Here is a 24,659-nt window from a genome sequence, read left to right as displayed (position 1 = left end):
CCCGGCTTAGGCCCAAGCCCTAGCCAACAAGAAATCCAATTTCTAACAATTATAATTGTAGTTCTTTTTTCCAGTTTTTGTTGAAGCGGTTGCAACATGGATCTGATGGTTTGATTTCTGTTGGAGCAAAAAAATGTGTGTTAATCATATTTTAAACATTTGTTTTTGGGTTGTTTGTAGGGGTGGAGGTTTTATTTTTTATGTTTAAGGTTTAGTTGATGTCTAGAAGTGCTTTGATTTTACTTATTTATTATGTGCCTTTCTTTAGGTGTTTGATTGTTGAATTATATTGGTGGTTCTGTAGGTTGTAGATTATGTTGTCTCTTTTCTGTAGAACCCGAAGTTTGGTAGATACATTCAACTAGAGAGGTAGTTGTATATTTTCCTTCAGTTTTATATTTTGTTTGCAATCCGGCAGTGTCTTGTAGCTTTAGTGTTTTAGGTGTGGTAAGTGTACACATTTTCTTTTCTCTTTGAATTCTATTTTTAATTATAATTTTTTTTTTATTATACAATTTTTATTAGTTAGTTTGCTCTACAGTTTTTTTTTGTTAGTGTTCATTTAGCTTGAATCTTTTTGTATCAGTTATTACCTTTTATGGTGGATGCTAATTAGTGTTTCTGTTTAATGTTTAATATGCATTTCTGTTTTTTGTGTTATTCTGAATATATTTTTTACGTTTACTTTTTTTATTTAGGTTAATATTTTATACTATATTAATTGTATTTGGTATTTAATATTTGTAAATTATTTTATGTATTATAATGTGTTTTAATTATGTTTTATGTGTTTAAAGTTTATTTTATTGTTACAATATTAAAATAATGTAGTTAGGCAATTTAGTAATTTATGTTGAGTTACATTTTATTTGTTATTTATAGTAAAACAGTTATTATAGTATTTTGCAATATTTCGCTTTTTTTGCGATGTTAGCATAGCCAATAGTGTGTATTTCGATATGTTTGAAATTTTATATAGTTATGTAAAGGTAAAGATATTTTTGTTTCTGATATTTGTGGTTTTGAAGGATATTCGTAGATATTTATAACTGCAATATTGTGGTCATTGTTATTTGTGTTAAGTAAGTATGGAATGGTGATTTTTTTTAAACAATATTATTTTTAGACAGTATTTGTGGGAATCAATATTGTTTTCACAAATGTTATGTCATGGATCTATTTGGTTAGAAACACCAAATTTTCTTGAGAATATATAAGACAGCCCAAACTCCATCGTGGTGGCAGAAATAATTACCTCCACCACTCGGGATGGATACCCCCACCATATTTAGAGATCTTTGCTGGGCCTGCAGAGATTTTTATGCCTTAACAGGAGCAGCCATCACATACATATATTCATAAACTACCACAAATGTTGAAAGGAAAAGAAATCAGGAGAAACTGGTTGAGCCATTTCAAGGTAAATCAGTGTTAATAACTGTTAACATGGGTGTCTAAGAATACCACTGGCATATTACTAGGAGCACTGGAAAAGTAAAAAATAAATATTTGTTGACATGATGAGTCTTCCTAATAATTGTTGACTGATGGTTAATGGTGTTACCTTCTCACATGAACATCAAAACGTATGTATGTAATTGTAAAGATATATAGCTAGTGTTTAGCTTGAACATAGATAGGGATCATAATCAGTGAGATTTTGTATTACTATTATTGAATTCATAAACATAGACTATTTGGCTGTTAAATCTATTTTTAGCAAATATGTCAAGCATGTATTCACAATGCCATCCAGTTCAAATTGAGATCTGCCTTCCTGTATCTGTTCAAGCAGCATAAACATCTGTATCCTTGATTTATTTTTCATTTTTCTCTGATGTTTTTTACACAAAAAAATATTGAATGGAATATATTAGTGCTCAGCACAATTTAATATTATCACTGTCTCCAAAGGATGTTTTATTTATTTATGTACGGTATGGAAGGTATACAAAAAGAACTGATAGCTCTTACTGACCACGACATTTGTTATATACAGTTAATATTCCTCATTATGCCACTTTACTGTACCTCACTCCACTCTATGTCCCTCCACTCTATGCCAGTCCACTCTATGCCACCCCACTCTATGCCACTGCACTGTAAGCCACTCCACTATACGCCATTCCACTCTAGGTTAATAGACTATACACTATTACACTGTATATCACTCCATTTACACAACTTCACTCTACACTGCTCCACTCTACACCAATCCATTCTTTCCTACCACACTGTACCTAATTCCACTGTACGACACTCCATTTTACGCCACTCTACTGTACACTATTTCACTATATGCCACTCTACTCTATGTCACTACACTGCACGCCAGGAGCAGTCAACTTTATTCCATTGAACACCACTCCACTGTATGCCACTCCACTATATGTCACTACAATCTACCCAACTACACTGTACCTCACTCCACAACTCTACTCAATATGGTATTCCACACTACAACACTATTCTACTGTAAGCCAATACACTCTATGCTATTTCATGGAACGCCACTCTGCTCTATGCTATTCAACTGTACGCCACTCCACTTTAACACACTGCATTAAATGACACTGCATGTGCAATACTCCATTGTATGCTACTACACTGTATGTTGCTCAACTGTATGACACTCCAGGCTACGCCACTCCACTGTATTTTACTATGCTATACACCAATACACTCTATACAATTCCACTGTACACAATTCCACTGCACCACACTACACTCTATGCTATTCCATTCTATGCCACTCCACTGTACGCCACTCTAATGTATGCTGTTTTACTCTGCAACTGTCCACTGTATGCCACTCCACTCTATGCCGCTATTCTCCACCCTACTCCACTCTATGCCACTCCACGTTATGCCACTTCTCTCTGTGCCACTCTAGTCTATGCCACTTGAGTCTACACCACCGCACTGTTCACCACTCCACTACACGCCACTCCACTCTATGACAATGCACACTATGATAATACACTGAACAGCACTCCATACTATACCACTAGACTGTAGGCCACTCAACTCTACACCAATATACTCTTCTCTACTATATGCACCTTATTCCACTGTAAAAGATTTCATCTGCACCACTCTGCTGTTCGCTATTCCACTATATGCCACTCTACTCTATGTGACTACACTATATGCCAGTGACAGTCAACTGTATCCCACCTCACACCACTGCACTGTGCACTGCTCCTCTGTATGCCACTCCAGTCTACCCCACTACACTGTACCCTGTTCCACAGCACAACACTCAATTCTATGATATTCCACTCTACAACACAACACTCTATACCACTACACTGTACCCCACTCCACTCAACGCCACTCCAACATATGCTAGTCCACTGCACACCACTACTCTGTACCTCACTCCACTCAAAGCCATTCTACTCGACATTACTCAAGTGTTCACCACTCTGCTCCATGCTATTCGACCCTATGCCATTCCACTCTACCCCACTACAGTGTACACTTTTCCACTGTATGCCATGCCAGGGTGCACCACTCCACGTCACTCCACTCTACCATAATACACTGCATGTCACTACACTGTACCTCACTCCACTCTATGCCACTTCACTGTACAACTCTCTATGCCACACCACTCTATGCCACTCCACTGTACGCCACTCTACTCTACGCTATTCACCAGTAAGCCACTCCATTCTAAAAGTCACAAGTATATGCCACTACATTGTACACAACTCCACTGTATGCCACTCTACTCTATGCTATTCAGCTGTACACCAGTCCACTCTAACACACTCCATTGTACGCCACTGCACTGTAAAACAATCCACTGTACATTTTTCCACTGTATGCTGCTCCATTTTACGACACTCTAATCTATGCCACTACTCTATAAGCCACTCCACTAAATGCCACTCCACTCTACGACAATGCACTGCACTCTATTACACTTGATATCTCTCCATTCTACACTACTCCACTCTACACCACTCCACTCTATGCCAGTCCATTCTTCCCTACCACATTGTACCCAATTCTACTGTATGACACTCCATTCTAAGCCACTCTACTGTATTCTATTCCACTATGTGCCACTTTACTCTACGTCACTACACTGCATGCCAGGAGCAGTCAACTTTATTCCACTCATTGCCACTCCACTGTACGCTACACTACTGTATGCCGGTACAGTCTACCCCACTACACCGTACCCCTATCTGATCACTATCAAATAATATACATGTAAAATAAACAACACATGCTAAAAGTTTACCTGAATGTTTAGAGGTGGGAGGCACAACCAGGGGGTGTATTTACATGAAAATGGTGCAGCGCAGTGCCACAAGCATTTTTATTGCGCCGAGCTGCGTCATTTTCAAAACACAGGGATACACCGTGTTAACAAGAATAAGGCACATCCCTGTGCTCACCCCTGAGCCGATGCTAAAAAAAATCCGCCTAGAGCCAACACAAGCTTGGTGCAAGGGTGCCTGCATTGTAGGGAGGGTTGTGTTTGTGCAGGAAGGTACACAATCATTAATGCCATTTGCTCCGTTTAAGTGTGCTGCAGAATGCAGCACACATAGAAAGAGCAAAAAATGATGAGAAATAAAAGTATTTCTCCTCATTGCGCAACATTAATGCCTCCTTTAGAAAGGTGTTAGTTCTTGGCGCTGCCTCAGATTTACAGATCCTTTAAATCTGGAGTAATTTCAAAAAGCCATGGGTGTTTCTGGGAACACCCACAGCATTAGCCATTGCATGCTCCTTTGCCAAAGAAAACTGTGTTGTACACTGCCATATTTACAAGGTTGTGTTAAGCCATGCAATGTGGCTTAGCGCAGCCTTGTAAATATGGGCTAGCATAGACTGCCACCGGAGTGTCAAAAAAAGTGATGCTCCGGTGGCGCTAACGACTTGTAAATATGCCTCGAGGCATCCTGCAATCGGAGAACCTAGCTTCTTGACTGTACTGTAAATGCTAAGGTACATGAACTCTCCACGACCTGTGCTCTTTGCTTCTGCTCGCACAGAAGGAATTCATATGCATTCTGAAATGATCAAACCCCTTCAAGTGCAGGGCTTTTCTTTTCTGTAAACTTTTTGGAAAGTGCCTGGAGGGAATGCTCAATGTAAGACATGGCCAGTCCGGCTGTAGCCCTAGGGCCGCAGTGCCAGGGGCTACACGGGGCAGGCTAGGGGATGCAGACACCTAAATGACCTCCATGAGATCAGTCAATGAAATTTGTGAACAGATTTTAATTCAATTACGATAAATTTAGCATTTTGACACGTTTGTGTCAATACGTACAGCACATATGGATTCAGAGCATGAAAATCTATCTTTTGAAACTGTAGTACATGACGACAGGAAAGTTATATTATTCGTGTCAGAAAAGTGGCCACATACGTTCTCCCCAGCTAACTACAGCATGCTACTGCATTTCAACCTGTAACGTAAACTTCAATATTGTTTGGCGTCACAAGACATTAAATAGCTGTAGATGGTTACTAAAATTCAAAATTGTTTCAAACAGAGACCACCAAAATATTTCGTGCCCTGGGTCCCCAAAATCCTTAGGATGACACTGCAACCAGTCCTTCCCTCTGGATTAACGGGTTGGCTGAGTGGGATGGGTCATGGAGAAGGAAGGATGTTGCTAAATCACAAAAGATGTGATGTGTGAGGGAAAATGAGGCTGTGCATTGTTGAGTGTGAGCAAGTGGCGGCTGGTGGAACTTGTAAGGGGTAAGGCACCTCATGTATACTTTTAACATGTGGGAGCTTTTCACTTTAGTACATTAGTTTATATATCACTATATGGAGACGCATTTATTACAACTGTTAACAAATGCCTCTCACTATAGTGATATCAACTGATGTACTAAAGAGAAACGCTCATGTATGATAAAAGTTTACAAGAGACTGGAGTAGTTTTAAATATGTCACTTCAGGATACACACATCCTTAGTTCACATATTTAAATGTGCTCTCTTGTATGCTTTTAACATGCACATGCGTTTCACTTTAGTACATCACTATATTGAGAGGCATGTATTACCAGTATTAATAAACGCCTCTCAATATAGTGATGCAAGCTAATGTATTAAAGCACAATGAATGACCAGCATGATAAAAGCACACAAAAGGAGCACTTTTAAATACACGAGTTCCGGGGTGTGCACTGTTGTGCCAGCCTGCGTTTTTTGTTTCTAAAACAGTACAGATGAACCACCAGCTGGCAGACATAATAGAAGGCCTCCACACACCTGTCCCACTTATTTGGCAAATCCTGCCTCTGGAACAAGCATGACAGCCCACAACAGGATGTGCTGCTGCTGTTCCAGTCCAGGATGGGAGGCCTGAGGGTGCCAAGCATGACCTCTCAGCCTCTAATGCAAAAGCATGCATGTGGGTCGAGGTCACACTCTCATGACTCTGTGACCTCGAGTCACATGCCTGCAGTCTTTCACAGGCTGAAAGAAGCACCCTTTCCCAAAACATCACAAGTGACGAGTTGGGATAGGTTGTTGCTCACATCCTGTGAAAGTGATAGACAGGCTATTAGACCTGGCACCATTGGTGTTGGTATCCGTTCCATTTTTTGCTGTTGCCTCATGTGTTTTTGCTGGTTTTAGATGCTTTGGGCACTGTGCCACTGCTATTCAGTGCCACAGTGCAAGTGCTCCCTATGGTAAATTGATGTATGGATTACTGACTCCATGATTGGCTGGTTTGGTTTACTTGTCAGACCCTAGTACAGTGCACCATGGGTGTCCAGGGCCTGTAAATCAAATGATGCTGGTGGGCCAGCACTGGTTGTGCCACCCACAGAAGCAGCTTGTAAAGTGTATCTCAGGCCTGCCATTGCAGAGCCTATGTGCGGTCTGGTACTGCCATGTTGACTGGCCAAGTGCACCCACTTGCCAGTCCCTAAACCTTCTCTTTTCTTCATATCAGACACCCCTATGGTAGGTCCAAGGGCAAGGTGCATTGCAAGTATAAGGTAGGACATGCCCTGATGTGTGTAGCATGTCCTAATAGTGAATTACAGCCATTTTCGTTTTTCACTATTGCAAGGCTACCTGTTCACCATAGGCCAGAATGGGCAGTTTGATTGTAACATCTTATAATCCTAACTGATTCAGGGAACTAGGTAGAAATTGGAGTTTAGTATGCCTGAACTCAGAATGATAAAATACATCTTTTAGTGAAGTTGGTTTTAACATTCTGTTTTTAAAAATACCACTTTTAGAAAGTAGGTATTTTCTTGCCTAACTATCCAAGCCTGCCTCTGCTAGGTTGTGTATTCCATTTCTGGAGTTTGAGTGACAGGAGCTGGGGGATTCCAGGAGACAGGGTGAGTCAGCACAATGCTGAATAGAGAAACCTACATGGAGAGTGGTGGGAGGAGTTGCACCTGGGACCTGAATAGGGCTGTGCCTGCCTTCCACAATGTTGGTCCACCTCCTGTGGTGCGTCTGATGTCCCTGGCCCACACTGTCAATGGAAAGAAGAAGTCATGTAAACTAAGTGCTCCAGGACTGACCAGAACTGGTTTGGACTAGGCAAAGACCTCTCTGCCTTCAGAGAACAAAGAGAATATGAGTACAAAAGGGGGGACCCAGACCCCAGAACTTTAGATCATTTTGGGAAACAAGAAGAACCTTTGCTGAGGTGAGGAACCAGAGAGAAACTGAAGGAGGAGACTATCCCTAAGCTGAGTGCTGTTTGGGGGATTGGCCTTCAGTGGTTGCCTGACTGCCAAATAAAGGAGAATTGAACTTTGTGCTACTTTCATCAACTTGTGAAGGATCTCCAAGGGCGTGAAGATAGAGCTTGCCTCCTTCTGAAGTCTCAGGGACAAGAGACTACACCAACCAGCTCTCCTGAATTCCCTTGCTGGGAATGTGAAGTCCCTGCTGTTCTGCTGGGCCTTCTGAGAGACTGCGTGTTGCTGGGAGCTGGAAGCGCGACTCACTGAAGAAAGTGTGCCGCCGCTGCAGCTGTCACCATTGCATCGCCGAAGCACCTCGCATCACTGGAGAAGAGTGTCGCCGTTGCAGCAGACGCTGTCGCATCCCCAGAGAAGCGTGTCGCTGCCGCAGCAGCTGTCGTCGCATCGCTGAGGAAGCGTGCCGCCGCTGCCGCTGGCTCATTGCATCACCAAGGTGCCCGCATCATTGGAGAAGAGCGTCGCCGTCGCCGCAGACACCGTTGCATCACCAGAGAAGCGTTTCGCAGGGCCTATCGCTGCTCAAGAAGATTCACCGAGTCGCCGCACTGCTGTCGGGTGTGCATGCATCACCCGTTCATTGTTGCAACATCAAGAAGACACCCTTTTGTTTCATTGCACCGGATCTTCATTGCATCACGGCGTTGCTAGTCGCATCACCACGGAAGCGCAGTAAGAAACCGATGCATCACCTCCCCATGTGGAGAAGAACCGACGCATCACCTCCCCACTGGTAAGGAACCGACACATCACCGTCCCCTACGCAGCAGTAGGGAACCGACGCATCACCTCTCCCGGAGAAAGGAACCGATGCATCCCCGTTCATGCGTGTAAGGAACCGACGCATCACCTTCCCTGCAACTCTTCAGTTTGTATAGCGTTAAGCATCCTAAGGTACTTTTAACATAAGTGTCGCATTTACCATCTTAACAGAAATAAGTTATTTCTACCATTTTTGAGTACAGTATTGTGGATTTTTGTCGTTTGTGGTATTGTGATAAGTCTATATAAATAATACTTATTTTTATACTACAACCTGTGTGGTGTCCCTTTGTAGTGTTGTCACTATATTACTGTATGTGTTCACAAATGCTTTACACAATGCCTCTGAGATAAGCCTGTCTGCTCGTGCCAAGCCACCAAGGGGGTGAGCAGGGGTTATTTTAGAAGTGTACCCCCTTACCCTGACTAGACGCAAGGGTCCCTATTTGGTCAAAGGTACTTACCTCTGCCAACTAGAGACCCACAAATCTGACATTGGTGGTCAGCAGTGAGGATTCTGGACTTGCATTTGTGACTCATATACAGTGATTGGTGGACACTACTAGTGAGTGCAGACCAAACGCAACCACATACATTTTGGTAGATTGTTTTTCCTGGGATTTCCTATTTTTGCCAAGAACTGCCAAGTTTAGTCACCATGAGTAAAGCAGCATCCATTGCATCTGTCGATTTTGATTGGAAAGAGGAGAAACTAGAAAGCTACAATGTGAAACAGCTAAATCACTTCTGCAGGAGATTTAAAGTTGCGATGACCGGTCTCACCAAGAAGGATGAGTTCCAAAAGGTGCTGAGGGCCTGGGTGGAAGCAGGGAATACTCCTGAGAATGAGGAGGGGGTGGAAGATGCAGAAGGACCTCAGGAAGGGCCATTGGGTCCAGGGGGAAGGAGCGCACATTCCCCAACAGGTAGCAATATTTCTGCCAAGGGTCTGTCCCCAGAGGAGCTGGAGGACAGAGAGAAGAGTAGGATGCATGAGATGGAGCTGACCAAGCTCAAGTTGAGTGGGCAGTTAGAATTGGAGTTACAAACTAGGAAATTGGCCCTAGAGGAAAAGAGGATGCAGCTGTATCATGAGAGAAGTTTGAGGGGGTTGGAGTTGAAAGTGAGGAGCTTAGAGATTACCTCCTCTGGTGGCAGCACACCATCCGTGCCTGTAGAAGCAAGAGTATATATCCCTAAGGTTGTGGTGAAAGAGTTTTATAAAAATGATGACATTGGGCAGTGGTTCAAGGCCTGTGAGGTAGCCATGTCCTCCCACTGGGTCCCTGAGAAGGATTGGGGAGAGGGGTTGTGGGGGCGGTTCCTTAGTGAGGGGCGGGATACCTTGTTGGACTTGCCCTCTGAAGTCCACAATTCTTACAGCCACATGAATGATGCATTGATGTCCAGGTATGGGTTGACTCCTGAACTGTATAGGCAGAGGTTTAGAGGTTGCAAAAAGTTAGAGGGCAGTACCTGGGTAGAATATGTAACTTTTTTGCAGAGCATCGGATGGTTTACAATTACCCATATTACAAGTTAGGCAGATAAGATGAGGTATCTACCACACATGCAAATCACCATTGTGCAGTGGTGAGGTATTTTATACTTTTAGGCCCTGGTTCCAACTGCAGGGCTCAAGTCCTTTCTTTGTGAAAACACGTTTGGACAGGGATCAGAATTACGAGTTGTATGATCATTATCACACCCTTGCAGTGTGCTCCTGATAAATTCTGGGAGGTGGAACTTTCCTGAATGTGTTTTGGGGGGGAAAGGCCCATAAAAAGGCAAAACATGCTGACTAATACCTATTGCATATTATGCCTCATTTGCAAGTTAATAACTTTGAAATGGGAGGTATTAACTAGATGTACTAAACACCTCACTCCAGAGTAATGCCTCACCTATTCCACTTATCTTGTATTGAGGTATTTTACCCGCAACCAAGGCATACAATGAAAAATCTGTATTTAATATACTGATTTCCCCTTGTTTTGCATTTTTATGGGCCTTACCCCTTTAACCTGTCAGAATCTGACAGAAAAAAGTGCAAGGGTGTGGATGGATATCAAACAACTTGAAAGTGCTGCACTTGTGTGAAAACGCTTTGGAACAAGGATTAGAACCTAGGCCTGCACTTGTAAGGAGCCCCAATTCATCCCACAGTTAGTTTAATTAAGCAGAAATGCCGCAGTGTTAGCATTTCAAAAGGTGATTGGCAGACTTTTGAATCTAACTTTCTGTGAGTGGATTAATAGTTGCATGCTGGTGTCTAAATAATTAACAAGTGGGAGAGGCCACTGACAGGAATTCAAAGATCAACCCATCGACCGGGAATTGCCTTTAACAACATATAAATCGCATGCTACGCGGGGGCGACGCTGCTCCTGAAACGGCATTTATCTGTCTTTGTATGCGTTTAACCTTCACCTAATCAGCGAGAACTATAGATCTGTGTGTTTTTCTACGCGTTCGGTCACAGCGCGTTGGCATTTACTTAATTAAACATGAACTCTTGCCTCCTAAAGCCTCGGAGATTCACACTCCCCCTGCCCCCTTTGTTGTCCTTTGGAGTTTAAAAATGCAATTTCGAATTATGGAGCGCACAGATTAATTGATGGCTCGGAAGCAAATGACCTGTTCATAAAATGGGAGTTAATGAACATTCTCTGAGTCTGAAGTGGGTTTTTCAAATGCCAGCATAATTTTATCCAACTCCTTGAATTTCTCGAGTTTGGAAGTTATCTGCAGTTCTATATCATATCTTGTGCTGCTCATATATGTGAAGGATTGCCACCTTTAACCCAGTCCTGTGCTTCAACAGGTTATATATGTTTATGAAATTGGAGAAAAAAAATCCAATCATATTCCCATATTTAATCACACACCATATCCAATTTATACTGCATGCAACTGGATGGCTGTGTCTAGCGACAAGCAGAGGTCATTTCTCCCTAATGACTGCTTGTTGTCTGCACATATCCGCAGTTAAATTGGTTCCTTTAAATGGGTTTCATTAGCATTTCAAGGCTGCGCTGTGATTAATGGTAAACTCGTTAGGAGCATACGGTAAGTCCAGCTTCACTTATAGACAGGGCTCCATCATGTTAGTATTAATAAACACGGTCATTAATTTGCAGTTATTCAGAATTACCATACCCAGATTCTCGGCATGAGATAGGCTGGTAGTGTGCAGAAGAGATAGTTTATGTACACATCTTAAAATGAGTAGTGCAGTGCAGGAATAAATTATGACCAGAATTAATAAGGGTGCTGCAATTCCTGCAAAAAAACCTGACAGATCTAAAAACAGAACTGTCCTCGGTAGCATGCCTGCTCTGATGTGCCTGCCCCAAGCTTCATTGAGGCCGGACTGGCTGTAGTGAGCATCAGGAGTTTTCCTGGGAGGCTGGAAGGGTGGGGCCCGACTTTGCAGAAGTGCGGGCTTTTTTGTGATTGGGGGCTGGTTTTGTAGCGCTGCTGCGATATCTGCCCCCAATAACAAAAGCAGCAGTGCTTCACACTTGCACATCCACTGGCGCGCCCTACCTGGGGGATGGGGGCGGGAGAAGGGGCAAGTGGGAGGCTGCTCATAAAATATTGGCAGGGCAACTTTGGGTTCCTAGTTCGGGAACAAACATCATACAAACCGATATCTACTGACACTACTTCCTCTGAAAAAGCGGTGGGACCGATTCGCAAAGATATGTTCAGCTGTAAACGTAGCTGTATGGATGAAAATGGCTGGATTTATGCGTCATAGATTGCGCAATAAAATGATACCTGGCAGATTGAAATCCATTCAACTCTATCTCATTGTACATCTACATATAATTGTACAGTGGTAAACACCATACAAGGGTCTGGAGAGGGTGGATCAAGGCACAAGAAATGGTTAGCCTACTAGGTTTGAAGAACCCCAAATTTGTGAGTTGGTGGGCCTTCTCATATTCCTCTTTGACCCTTTCCCAACGTGGAGATAATGATGCTATTTCATAAAGAGATGGAGGAAAACCATTACCAAGATGGGAAGGTGAACAGGAAATGGATTTCTCCAAAGGGAACATTTTAATACATGTGTAATTTCACAGAGGCACTGACTTTTCCCTATATGGATTTTTACAATACTACATGTTGGAAATGTCCGCTTTGGCAAGTCATCTGATTATTCTGGTAGTACACCTGGAAAGCTGCAATAGGTGCATCTTTCCAGACATACCAGACGGAATGTTGTTAAATTTCTAAGAAAGTGCAACAGTACTTCAACTGGGAGAGGAATCTCTGGATATACCTTTGATCCTTTTTGTAGTCTGGTTGAAAGAGCAGCTGTCACCAGACAATTTTGTGAGAATCACCAGGAGATGGCCTTTGGCCCTGCCGACATGCTCGGAGCCAGAAGTACATTTATTGATCAGGCAGACTTTGTGTGTGTGAGAAGTTGGCCTGGTATATGTTGTCCACTAGTTATAGTGGGCACCCTGTACCAGTCCAAACAACCCCTTATTGGTTATAACTTAAAGACAACCTTTATTGAAAGCTATCCAGTGGTAGCTATGGAGAGCAGCCTGCAGGCTAAGTCTTGAAGGAATGTAAAGCAGCTCGTTTTACCAGTCTATAATCTCTTGAGTGCCTAAATGAAAGACAACCACACCAGGTATATATATAAAATATATCTATTTATTTCTAAACACACCCTCCTGGTCTCTTTGTGAGACTGGAGGTCAAAACACATAAGTTACACTTCAAATATCACAGTAATAAGCACAAATACAAGTCAGGCCCTAGGGGCGAGCCAAACCATATACTAAAATAGTGGTATAAGAACCACGACTTAACTAGACACAAGACCTAGAGCCTTTAGAATCGCTGGGACCCCAAGGAACCACCCAAGGTAGTGACACAGGGGGCTACGGGGGCCGTGTGAAGTGTGAAAACACAGCCGTGAGCTCCTGTTAGCTTCTATGGGGAAAGTCGCGGTTAGATTTTTTAAGATTAGGGACACTTAGAAACGAGTCAGGACCAAACCCTTTGGGACTTAGGAAGTTCTAGGGCCAACACCCACGGGAGCACCGGAGTACTCGAGTTACCTCAACCAGGGAAGCCGGGTGCATAGGTGTCAAATGGTGTCGGGTCCTGTCGACGATTTCAATGGGAGCTGGCAAAGAAGTGCTGCTGCCGGGAAGATGCGAAGTGTCCGGCAGGAGCTTTGGAGATGCAGACAGGCAAAATGCTTTGTTGGTGCCTGCCAAGCAGGGGAGTCACTCCTTGACCCCAAGGGAGATTTCTTCAGTCCTCTAGTCTTTAGTAGAGCGTCGAAGTTCCAGGATTCCGCTTCAGAGTTTTGTCCAGGGATATCTAAAGTTCTGGTTACAGAGATTCCTTACTTATACTCAAGGAAGGGGTTGGACTAACTCTAGGGTCCCACCTATGGGAGGGTTTGGAAAGAGGGGTGGCTACACCCATTTCCTTTGTCCAGTTTCACGCCAGAGCAGGGGCTGGAAGCCCCTGAACCGGTTTGAGCTGGACTATGCACAGGGACACCAAATGTGTCCCCAGTGCAGGACTTCAAAGCACTCAGAGATTTCTCCCACCCAGCCCCAATACACATAAGCCTGTCTGGGAGGTGGTTACACCTCCCTGTGACAGGAAACCTATTGTCCAGACCTTCCCTGCCAGAGTTTCGGTCAGCAGCAGGAGGCCAAACCCGTGTCTGTGGCTGCAGCATCCATTTTGTGATGCCAGGGCTCTATTAGAATTCTACCGGGTATACCAGTACTGCCATGTCTCTCCTTCTAGAAGGGTGGGATCATATCCTCACATCAAGAACTGATGTGGGGGTATGATTCCAAGGTGTTTGACACCAAACACAACATGTTTCTGTGCAGCCAGTCCAAAGTTAGCAGTAACCATTTTAGATATAATGCACTTAAGAGTATATGGTCAGGCTGCACCACTGACATACCGGAGAAGAGATTCTGAAGGCTGCAGAGGGGCTGAGCCAATGCCTGGACACCCTCTCACATATAACCAAGAACCCTGCCTTCAGGATTGATAAGGCCTGCCATAGGGGTGACTGATAGGTTACTATGTGCAGTGATAGGTGAGGTATAGTGAACCTATACCTCAGTAAGGGGTGCATGCACTACCTTACCCAGGATGCAGTAGCAGACCTGTGGTTTGCATAGCTTTCCAGGGGTAGCACAATACATGATCCAGCCCCTGGTAGGCCTCTGGGGTACCTATGCCCTGGGTACATAGTATACCATATACTAGGGACTCACAAGGGTACCCCAGAATCCAATCTGGAGTGTACCTAAAGTACATGCAATCAATTTAGAGAGGAAGCAGCTAGGCTAGGGCACTGAATAGCATGGTCCCAGCCAGACTAAAGTCGAAAAACAGTGAAACACCAGCAAAAAGTGGGGGTAAACATGTGAAGTAGGACCTACTCTCCTACACAACCCCCCCTGAAGAACCAGAACCCTTTGGACCTGGCGGCGCAGGGTACGCCCTCCGTCTTCTGGGTTCACCTGCTTCGTTACACAGAGACACGGGACACTCTGTCGGCGTTAGAAGATTGGATCTATTTCGCTGCAGCTAGTACAGTTATCCTAGAAGTACACAAAGTAGGTTCTCAGGAGACTGCCACTTTACTCTGTGGCGCATCAGGTTAAATACTATATAATACAAAATTATTAACGAAACACACGCCCAAAGCAAAGGAAAAAGAGCCAATAGGGTAAGTGGAAAACAAAGCGGAACCAGTAAGAAAGGTTCGAAAACAAAAAGATCAGATGTCTCGGAGAGTTCGCTCCTCCAACTATATTTGTTATCCCACCCCCGAACTGATTCATTAACAGAATACGACTGACTTGCAGGTGGTGAGATACGTTTGTGTGTATTGGAGGACGGGCATGACACAAGAGAATGCCAGCAGGAGACAGTGAAGGCCAGTCGATAAGATATGAGCAGGAAAGAATGGTGTGAGCCTACAGATAGTTGGAACAGGGATTAGGAGAGCCAGACACGGATTAGTGTACTCGGCTAGTCCAAACACCAGCCTCGCAAACAAGGCAGAGGACGTACTTTGACACCAAGTTACGGGAGAGGCAGAATAGACTTCGTTCGCCGTGCTGCCTGAGTGATGGCAACACAAAATGGCGGCGGGTTACAAAATGGCGGGTCGATTCGATCGGGTTCGAGAATCGAAGCTCCTCACCCCCCCAACACAGGGACATTAAACTAAGCTTGACCAGTTGAGTCTTCGTGTTCTGAGTGGAAATATCTAGAGAGTCCATCTGCATTGGCATGGTTACTCCCAGGTCTTTGTTCCACTGTATAGTCCATCCCCTGTAGGGAAATGGACCACCTGAGAAGTTTGGGGTTTTCACCCTTCATCTGTTTTAGTCATAAGAGGGGCTTATGGTCTGTCTGAACAATGAAGTGAGTACCAAACAAGTATGGCCTCAACTTTTTCAGAGCCCAAACCACAGCCAAGGCCTCCCTCTCAATGGCTGACCAACGTTTCTCTCTGGAGGTCAACCTTCTGCTTATGAAAGCTACTGGTTGAGCCTGACCTTCATCATTCAACTGTGACAGTACAGCCCCTACCCCCAACTCAGATATATCTGTTTGGACAATGAACTTTTTGGAGTAGTCAGGACTTTGCAGAATTGGAGCAGTTCACATGGCCTGCTTCAGGTCATCAAATGCCTTATGACAGCTAACTGTCCACAGAACCTTTTTGGGCATTTTCTTAGAGGTCAAATCATTCAGGGGTGTCACTATTGATCCATACCCCTTGACAAATCTGCTATAGTACCCAGTCAGGCCTAAGAAGGCTCTCACATGAGTTTGGGTAGTGGGAGCAACCCAGTCCATTATGGTCTGGATTTTGCTCTGCAATGGTTGAACCTGGCCTCCACCTACAAGGTGGCCCAGGTACACAACCTGACTCTGCCCTATCTGGCACTTAGTAGCCTTGATAGTTAGGCCTGATTTTTGCAGGGCCTCCAAAACATTCCTTAGGTGGACCAGCTGTTCCTCCCAGGTGGAGCTAAAGACAGCAATATCATCTAGATAGGCTGCACTATAGTCTTCCAGGTCTGTAAGGACTTGATTCTCCAACTTTTGGAAAGTGGCAGCTGCATTCTCCACACCAAAGGGCATTACCACTAATTGATAATGCCCACTAGGGGTAGAAAATGCTGTCTTTGGCTTTGCATCATTAGCTAGTCTGATCTGCCAGTAGCCAGATGTCAGGTCAAATGTGCTTAGAAACGTGGCTGAGGCCAAAGTATCTATCAGCTCATCTGCCCTGGGGATGGGATGGGCATCAGTCCTATTGACTGCATTGAGACCCCTGTAGTCCACACAAAACCTCATCTCTCTCTTTCTATCTTTGGTGTGAGGTTTAGGTACCAGGACTACTGCACTAGCCCAAGGGCTATCTGAGGGTTCAATAACTCCCAAATCCAACATCTTTTGGACTTCTGTCCTTATACAGTCCCTGACATGGTCAGGTTGCCTGTAGATCTTATTCTTCACAGGCAGACTGTCCCCAGCGTCCACTTCATGTGTGCACCAGGTGGTCTGATTTGGAGTCAGAGAAAACATATGTCTGTACTGACTGAGAAGCTTTCTGTAGTCAACTTGATGCTGGACAGTGAGGATGCCTGCCAAGGCTACACCATCGTTCAACAATGGTATGGGGGCCACTCCATTTGTCCTGGAGGGCTGATGGGGCCACAGGCTCCAACACCCACACTTTCTGTCCTGGCTGATAGACAGTCAGTACCGTCTTTTGATCATGCCAGGCTTTTTGTAATTCCGTGCTAGCCTCAAGGTTTTTAGTAGACTTTGTCATGTATTCAGCCATCTTGGAGCAGAGACCAAGTACATAGTCCAGTATGTCCTGTTTAGGGGGTTTGAGAGGTAACTCCCATCCCTCCTTCACCAGACACAAAGGACCCCTAACAGGATGGCCAAACAAAAGTTCAAAAGGGCTGTAATCAACCACCTTTTGTGGCACCTCCCTGTAGGCAAACAAAAGGCAGGGCAAAAGGATGTCCCATCCCCACCTAAGCTTCCCTGGGAGACCTTTGATAATGCCCTTTAAGGTTTTGTTGAATCTTTTAGCTAAACCATTGCATTGTGGGTGATAGGGTGTGGTGAACTTGTAGTTCACTCCACACTCCTTCCACATTGCAGTTAAGTAACTTGACATACAGTTAGCATCTCTGTCAGATACTACCTGCTTAGGAAAGCCTACTCTAGAGAATACACCCAAGAGAGCTCTTGCCACCACAGGTGCTGTAGTGGTCCTAAGTGGGATTGCCTCTGGGTACCTAGTGGTATGGTCCACCACCACCAGGATAAATCTGTGCCCAGATGCAGTTTGAAGATCCATGGGACCAACAATGGCAATCCCTACCCTCTCAAAGGGAACCCCCATCACAGATAGTGGTATCAGGGGGCCTTTGTGGTTCCACCTGCCTTGCCACTGGCTTGGCAGGTCACACAGGAGCGACAAAACTCCTTAGTGTCTTCAGACGTGTGGGGCCAGTGAAAGTGAGGGACAATTCTGTCCCAAGTCTTGTTCTGGCCCAGGTGTCCTGTTAAAGGAATATCATGTGCTAGTGTCAATAAGAAACCCTTAAACTTCAGAGGTATAACCAACCTCCTGGATGTAGCAGGCTTGGGGTCTCTACACTCTGAATAAAGGAGTCCATCATCCCAGTACATTTTATGGGTGCCACTAGCATTCCCAGCAGCCTCATCAGCAGCTTGCTTTCTGAGGGGTTCAAGAGAGGGACAGGTTTTCTGCTCCTGGCTCACATCTGACCTGGAAGGGCCCCCCGTCCCCAAGAACTCAACCTGGTCAGGTTCAAGCTCCTCTGGGACAATTCCTTCTTCAGGCTCAAGATCATCTCCCTCAGGAGACTGATCTGTATTCTGAGTCAGGTGGGAAGGCACTGCCTTAACCCTACTGCTCCTCCTCTTGGGATGCACCTGGTCCAGTCTTCCAGAATCCAGGGCCTGTTCAGTTTTTCTAGACATTTTGACCTGTGACCTAGTCACAGCAAAGACATGAGCAGGGATCCCTCACATTTCTGCATGTGTCCTGAGCTCCACTTCAGCCCAAACTGAAGTTTCTAGATCATTGCCAAGCAAGCACTGTACTGGTAGGTCTGCACTTACCATAACCTTCTTAAGGCCAGTTAACCCTCCCCAGGAGAAGTTAACAACTGCCAGAGAATGGTCTGTTCTGACATTGCTAGCATTGGTCACTTGGTACATTTCACCAAGTATAATCTGCCCAGGATCCACAAGATCTATTGTCACAATTGCGATACTTGCTCCTGTGTCCCTGAATGTCAAAGCCTCTTTTCCATTTATTAAAGGCTGTTGTCTGTATTTGCCCAAGTTACTGGGACTCACAAAGGAGGACATATCCATGCCTCCATCACAGACTAGAACAGCCTGAGTTGTAACTCTGACTAGGCCAGAGTCCATCTCAGAACCCAGGGTCAACCCTACTACACCCTTATTCTGAACATTACCACCACCAATTGTAGCTGTACTAGGGGAAACAGTTGCCTTAGGGGCAATCGTGGCTGGAGTTGATTCTTTGGACTTGGTGCAGTCACTGGTTCAGTGAGTTTTCTGCTTACAGATTTTGCACCATGGTTTATTTTGGCATTTTCCCTTGTTAGACAGTGAATCGCCACCTGAAGAAGATTTTTGGGGGCCTTGTGAAGACTTCTGGTCTTTACCCTGCTCCCCACCCTTTTCAGAGTTTTTAGGATCTTGCTTCTTGGGTTCACCACCTTGGTTCTGTACTTTCTGCCTCACCCTGGTTCTGACCCACTTTTCTGCCTTCTTTCCCAATTCTTGGGGAGAGGTCAGATCTGAGTCCACCAGGTACTGGTGCAACAGCTGATTTTGACAGTTATTAAGGATCTGCTCCATCATAATCAAATTGTACAGTCCTTGGAAGTCATGTACTTTGCTGCAAAGTAACCAACCATCCAGAGCCTTAGTACTACAATCTACAAAGTCTACACAGTCTTGATTCTGTGCCTTTTGGGTATCCCTGAACTTTAACCTGTATTGCTCAGTGGTTAGGCCAATCCCTTCAATCAAGGCACTCTTCAGACTGCTATAATCATCTGCCTCCTCCTCTCTAACAGTGAGGTGCTTATCTCTACCTTTGTCTGCACAGGAGAGCCATAAGATTGCAGCTCACTTCTCCTGGGGGACCCTTTGAACTTTACAGGCCTTTTCTAGTGCAGTTATCCATTTGTGGATGTCATCCTCACTCTGGTAGGGAGGGACAATCTTATTCAGGTTTCTATGGTCATGAGACCTCTCCCTATCTCTACGGATGTTGCTGCCACCATGGCACTCTAGTCACAACTTTTTTCTAGCTCTGTAGAGCTCTAGGGCCTCCTTATCTAGGGCTACCTGCTTCTTTATGATTTCAAGCTGAGCTTCCTCATACTTAAGCAGACTCTCGCTCCTCTCCTGAGAAGTTTCCCTCCTATGAGAAGAGATAGAGGTCCCTTTAGATGAACCAGCATGGTTAGACTACACTGATGATGATCTAGACCTTCTAGGCCCACCACCAACTTTTCCTGGAGGGACAAAGAGGGGGCCAGTGTGGCCCTCCCCCTCATCTTCCAGGGGAGCTGGATTTTCCAGGTCAAGATGATTGTCATCTTCCTGGTCAGCACTAGAGGTCAGGTCATGGGGAATTTCACCCCTAGGCCCTTCCTCATGTGCTGTCCCACCCACTCTGCCTACCCCTTCAGACCTTATAGGTCTTCTGAGATCATCCAGCCTGAGTACCTCTATGAGATGCTGGGTTGTTGGACTTTTCCCTGTCCACAGTTCCCTAGCTGTGCATAATGCTCTCAGTTCCATGAATGGGAGGTTATCATACTTGGAAACTAGTAGCCCATTGGCTTCTGGCAGGGACCCACTGGTTCCTGGCCTTGAAGACATTACTAGTGAGGTCTGGTGTATTGCACTACCTACCCTAGTGAGGCCTACTAAACTCTCTTGAGTTGTAGAAAGGGTGTGCTAGCCCTTAACACACAACTCTAAGGGGCATATCAGCAACAACCGGCGATAATTATCGCTAAGCGCACTTAGCGCTAGGATAATTATCGCCGGGTAGCGTGGATTTTTATCGCTGAGATAGCGTGCTATTAGCAATAAAATAATTAGCGATAAAAATCCTAACGCTAACTGCCTAACGTGAGATTATCGCTGGAAAACCAGCGATAATCCCACGAAGTTTAGCAATAGCTTGCTGATAGGACCTCACATACTTAGCCATGATATCCACCTTCCATAGGATATCATGGCTAAGTCAGTTTCAAAGCAGGCGTAATTAAAGTAGCGATAACAGAGGTTATCGCTACTTTTCTTGTCCCTATGCTGCTTTGCTTGAGGCTTGATAATAGGAGAAATGTCACTTACGACATTTCTCCCGTTATCCTGGGGAGGAACGCCCACTTTGCATCTCATTAGAGATGCAAAGATGGGTTTTCGGAATTCAGGCGCTAACGCAAGGTTTCACGGGATAGCGTGACCTTGCTGATATAGCGATAAAATTATCGCCGCTTTTCGGCCGAAAACGGCCGCAAAAGCGGTGATAATTTTTTATCGCCGTCTTGTAGATATGCCCCAAAGTTCAGTAGAATTTACTGTATTCTAAAGCTTGTATTATATGTACCTAGGGTACCTTTAGTGGTTTTCAGTTAGTCACTCAATTGAGATTATCTGGTAAAACAATAGCAAGCTGGAATCCCACACGCTGCACACCAATGTGAGAAGTTGGCCTGGTATATGCTGTCCACTAGTTATAGTGGGCACCGTGTACCAGTCCAAACAACCCCCTATTGGTTATAGGTTAAAGACAACCTTTATTGAAAGCTATCCCAGTGGTAGCTATGGAGAGCAGCCTTCATGCTAAGTCTTGAAGAAATTTAAAGCAGCTTGTTTTACCAGTCTATAATCTCTTGAGTGCCTAAATGAAAGACAACCACACCAGGTATATATATAAAATATATGTATTTATTTCTAAATACACTCTCCTAGTCTCTTTATGAGACTAGAGGTCAAAATACATAAGTTACACTTCAAATATCACAGTAATAAGCACAAATACATGTCAGGCCCTAGGGGCGAGCCAAACCATATACTAAAATAGTGGTATAAGAACCACGTCTTAACAGGCACAAGGCCTAGAGCCTGTAGAATCGCTGGGACCCCAAGGAACCACCCAAGGTAGTGACATAGGGGACCTACGGGGGCCACAAGCTCCCTTTAGCTTCTATGGGGAAAGTCGCGGTTAGATTTTTAAAGATTAGGGACACTTAGAAACAAGTCAGGACCAAACCCTTTGGGACTTAGGAAGTTCTAGGGCCAACACCCACAGGAGCACCGGAGTACTCGAGTTACCTCACCCAGGGAAGCCGGGTGCATAGGTGTCAAATGGTGTTGGGTCGCGTTGTCGATTTCAATGGGAGCTGGCAAAGAAGTGCTGCAGCCGGGAAGATACGAAGTGTCCGAAGAGATCCAAGCCTGGATCAAAGTTGAGAAGAACCTGAAAGTAGAGGGGTCAGAGTCTGGGTCACTTGCCAGTGACCAGGAAGGCGTTAGGCGATAGGCGGATGCCCACCGATGTTGGGTGATTTCAGGTGAAGAAGGTGAAGCTTGACTCTTCAGCCACGAGGACCAGGAGGTGTTGAGGACAACCAGGAGCTGAATTCAAGCTGTCCCACAAAGGATGTCGAGTGCTGCAGCATTGGTGCCCAGATTGGACACAACAAGCCTTGGCAACAGCAACCCATGCAGAAAGGAGAAAGAGGCTTCGGTGCAGACCCGCAAGGTCTGAGGGACTCACCACTTGGTTGGGACTCAGGGCACGTCTGGAGCAACCAGGGAAGCCCAAGGAAATTCAAAGTTAACCCCTCAGGGACCCACCAGTCGACAGACAAGGGATTGTGAAGGGACCTCAAGACGGAACACAAAATGTCAGCCCACGGGTCACTCGGGCTGATTAGGCCTACAATCTTCAGTGGATTCTGTGCTTGAGGTGGGGGCTACAAGTGAGCCCAAGCACAACTTCTTTTTTTTTTTTTTTTTAATATTTTTATTTTCATCATCATAGTAGGCACCAAAAAATACAGTAAGACAAAAGCAAATATAATAGTATACATCAACAATATGGTAAATTCAAAAAGAAAAGAAAATAAGTAGCATATAACATATGGAGAAGGAAAGCAACAATAATAAAGTAAGCAGGTAATCATAAAGGACCATATAAACACAAATTGAGATGATCGCCAAATGATATAAAGCAATATGATCATGAGGGCACAGAGAAACCTTTACATCTCAAAATACATAACCACAGAGTCAATATAGAATATGTAGTAAATAATCAAAAGGACATTGGTCGCCAAAGTGCATCTAATTTGACCAGGGAGCGAAGTCCCCTTGTATTTGCTAGGGCAGCCTCTAAACCATAAGTTTCTTTAATTATCGACCAAAAATCCTCAACCTGAGGAGGTGTGGGAGAAATCCAAGCCCTAGCAATAGCTAGTCTAGCAGCCGCCATTAAGATTGAAAAGAGACGTGCTAAACCTAAATTATTTTCTTTGCAGCCCAGCATGATTTCAAGATCAGTCAATGGTTGATTCAGGCCAAGTTTTAACTGAAGTAGCTGTTCGATTTTCTGCCAGAAAACCGTCAGTGAAGGGCATGAAATAAACATATGTAGCAAGTCGGCAGCGTATAATCCGCATTTAGGGCAGTATTTTTTATCTCCCATCATACTACCTGGATCCCATTTTGCGATTCTAGCCGGTGTGTAGTATAGCATACAAGTAATACGTAATTGCTGGAGTTGCAAGTTAACAGAGTGCACCGAGTCCTTTACATTAACTAGCACTTGTTTGATCATACTAGGGGAGACCACTGTACCCAGAGTTTGACTCCAACGTTCAGCTAATTTTACGCTACCATCCAGTTTAAAGCTAGATAAATGGGTGTACATCATACCTATTAAGGACTTGGTCTTTGCACCATATATACAATCCCAAACATTTTACTGTGTGAACTCAATTGGAGCAAAACTTGTAGTTAAATAGTCTCTTATTTGCAAATACTTGAAAAAAAAATGTACCGGTAGCTTATACCTTATACGCAAATTTTCAAATGACATGATTCCTGTCTCATTATAAATTTCGCCCAGGTATGAGATCCCATATTGACTCCAAGATTTGCCTGCCTGATCCTGAAAAATCTTAGGGAGCAATGGGTTCCCCCACAATGGAAATTTAGTATGGATTTTGGGTAGCTTACACTTAAAAGACATATCTCTCCATATAGCCACAATATCCCTCAGAGTCTTCAACTTGACTCTCTTAAAATAATTTGGATCATTTATTCCATACAAAAACATGTCCCTCTGATTACCTAAAATAAGCTTAAATAGTGAGTTTGACTGGTCCAAGCCCAACAAGCATCGAAAACGACCAATAAATGAAGACCAGAAATATATTTTAAAATCCGGGAAACCCAATCCTCCTTGTTCATACGGAGATTTAAGTAGCTCAATTGCTCTTCTGGGTTTTTTATAACCCCATAGAAAGCTACTGCATATGCCATCAAGTTTTTTAAACAGAGTGTTAGGGATTTTCAACGGAATGGAGCGAAACAAATATAGGAATTTGGGAAGTATTTTCATTTTTATTAAGTTAGATCTACCCAGTAGTCCCAAAGGGAGCCTGTGCCAAAATTTAAACAGCCTAGTGGTTGCCTGCAAAAGTGGTAGATAATTGATGTCTATGATCTGTTTAACATTAGGAGTTATTTTTACCCCCAAATAAGTTACTGTAGTGCACGCCCCAGTCATAACATTGTGAATCCCTGTAGTAGTAAGTACTTGAGTTTTATTCACGTTCAGCTTGTACCCTGAGACATTGCCGTATTTCTCTGCTTCGTCTATAATCTTATTCACGGCCGCACTAGGATTAGTAGCATAAACCGCTATGTCGTCAGCATATGCTGTAAGCTTATGTTGAGAGGTGCCGGAAACCAACGGATCAATATATGCACAAGATTGAAGGATACGTAAAAATGGCTCTATATATAGAGCAAAAA

Source organism: Triturus cristatus, chromosome 8 (genome assembly GCF_964204655.1).
Source record: "Triturus cristatus chromosome 8, aTriCri1.1, whole genome shotgun sequence".
In the NCBI taxonomy this organism is placed as follows: domain Eukaryota; kingdom Metazoa; phylum Chordata; class Amphibia; order Caudata; family Salamandridae; genus Triturus; species Triturus cristatus.
The sequence above is the reverse complement of the archived record's forward strand: the minus strand, read 5'-3'. Positions refer to the sequence as shown.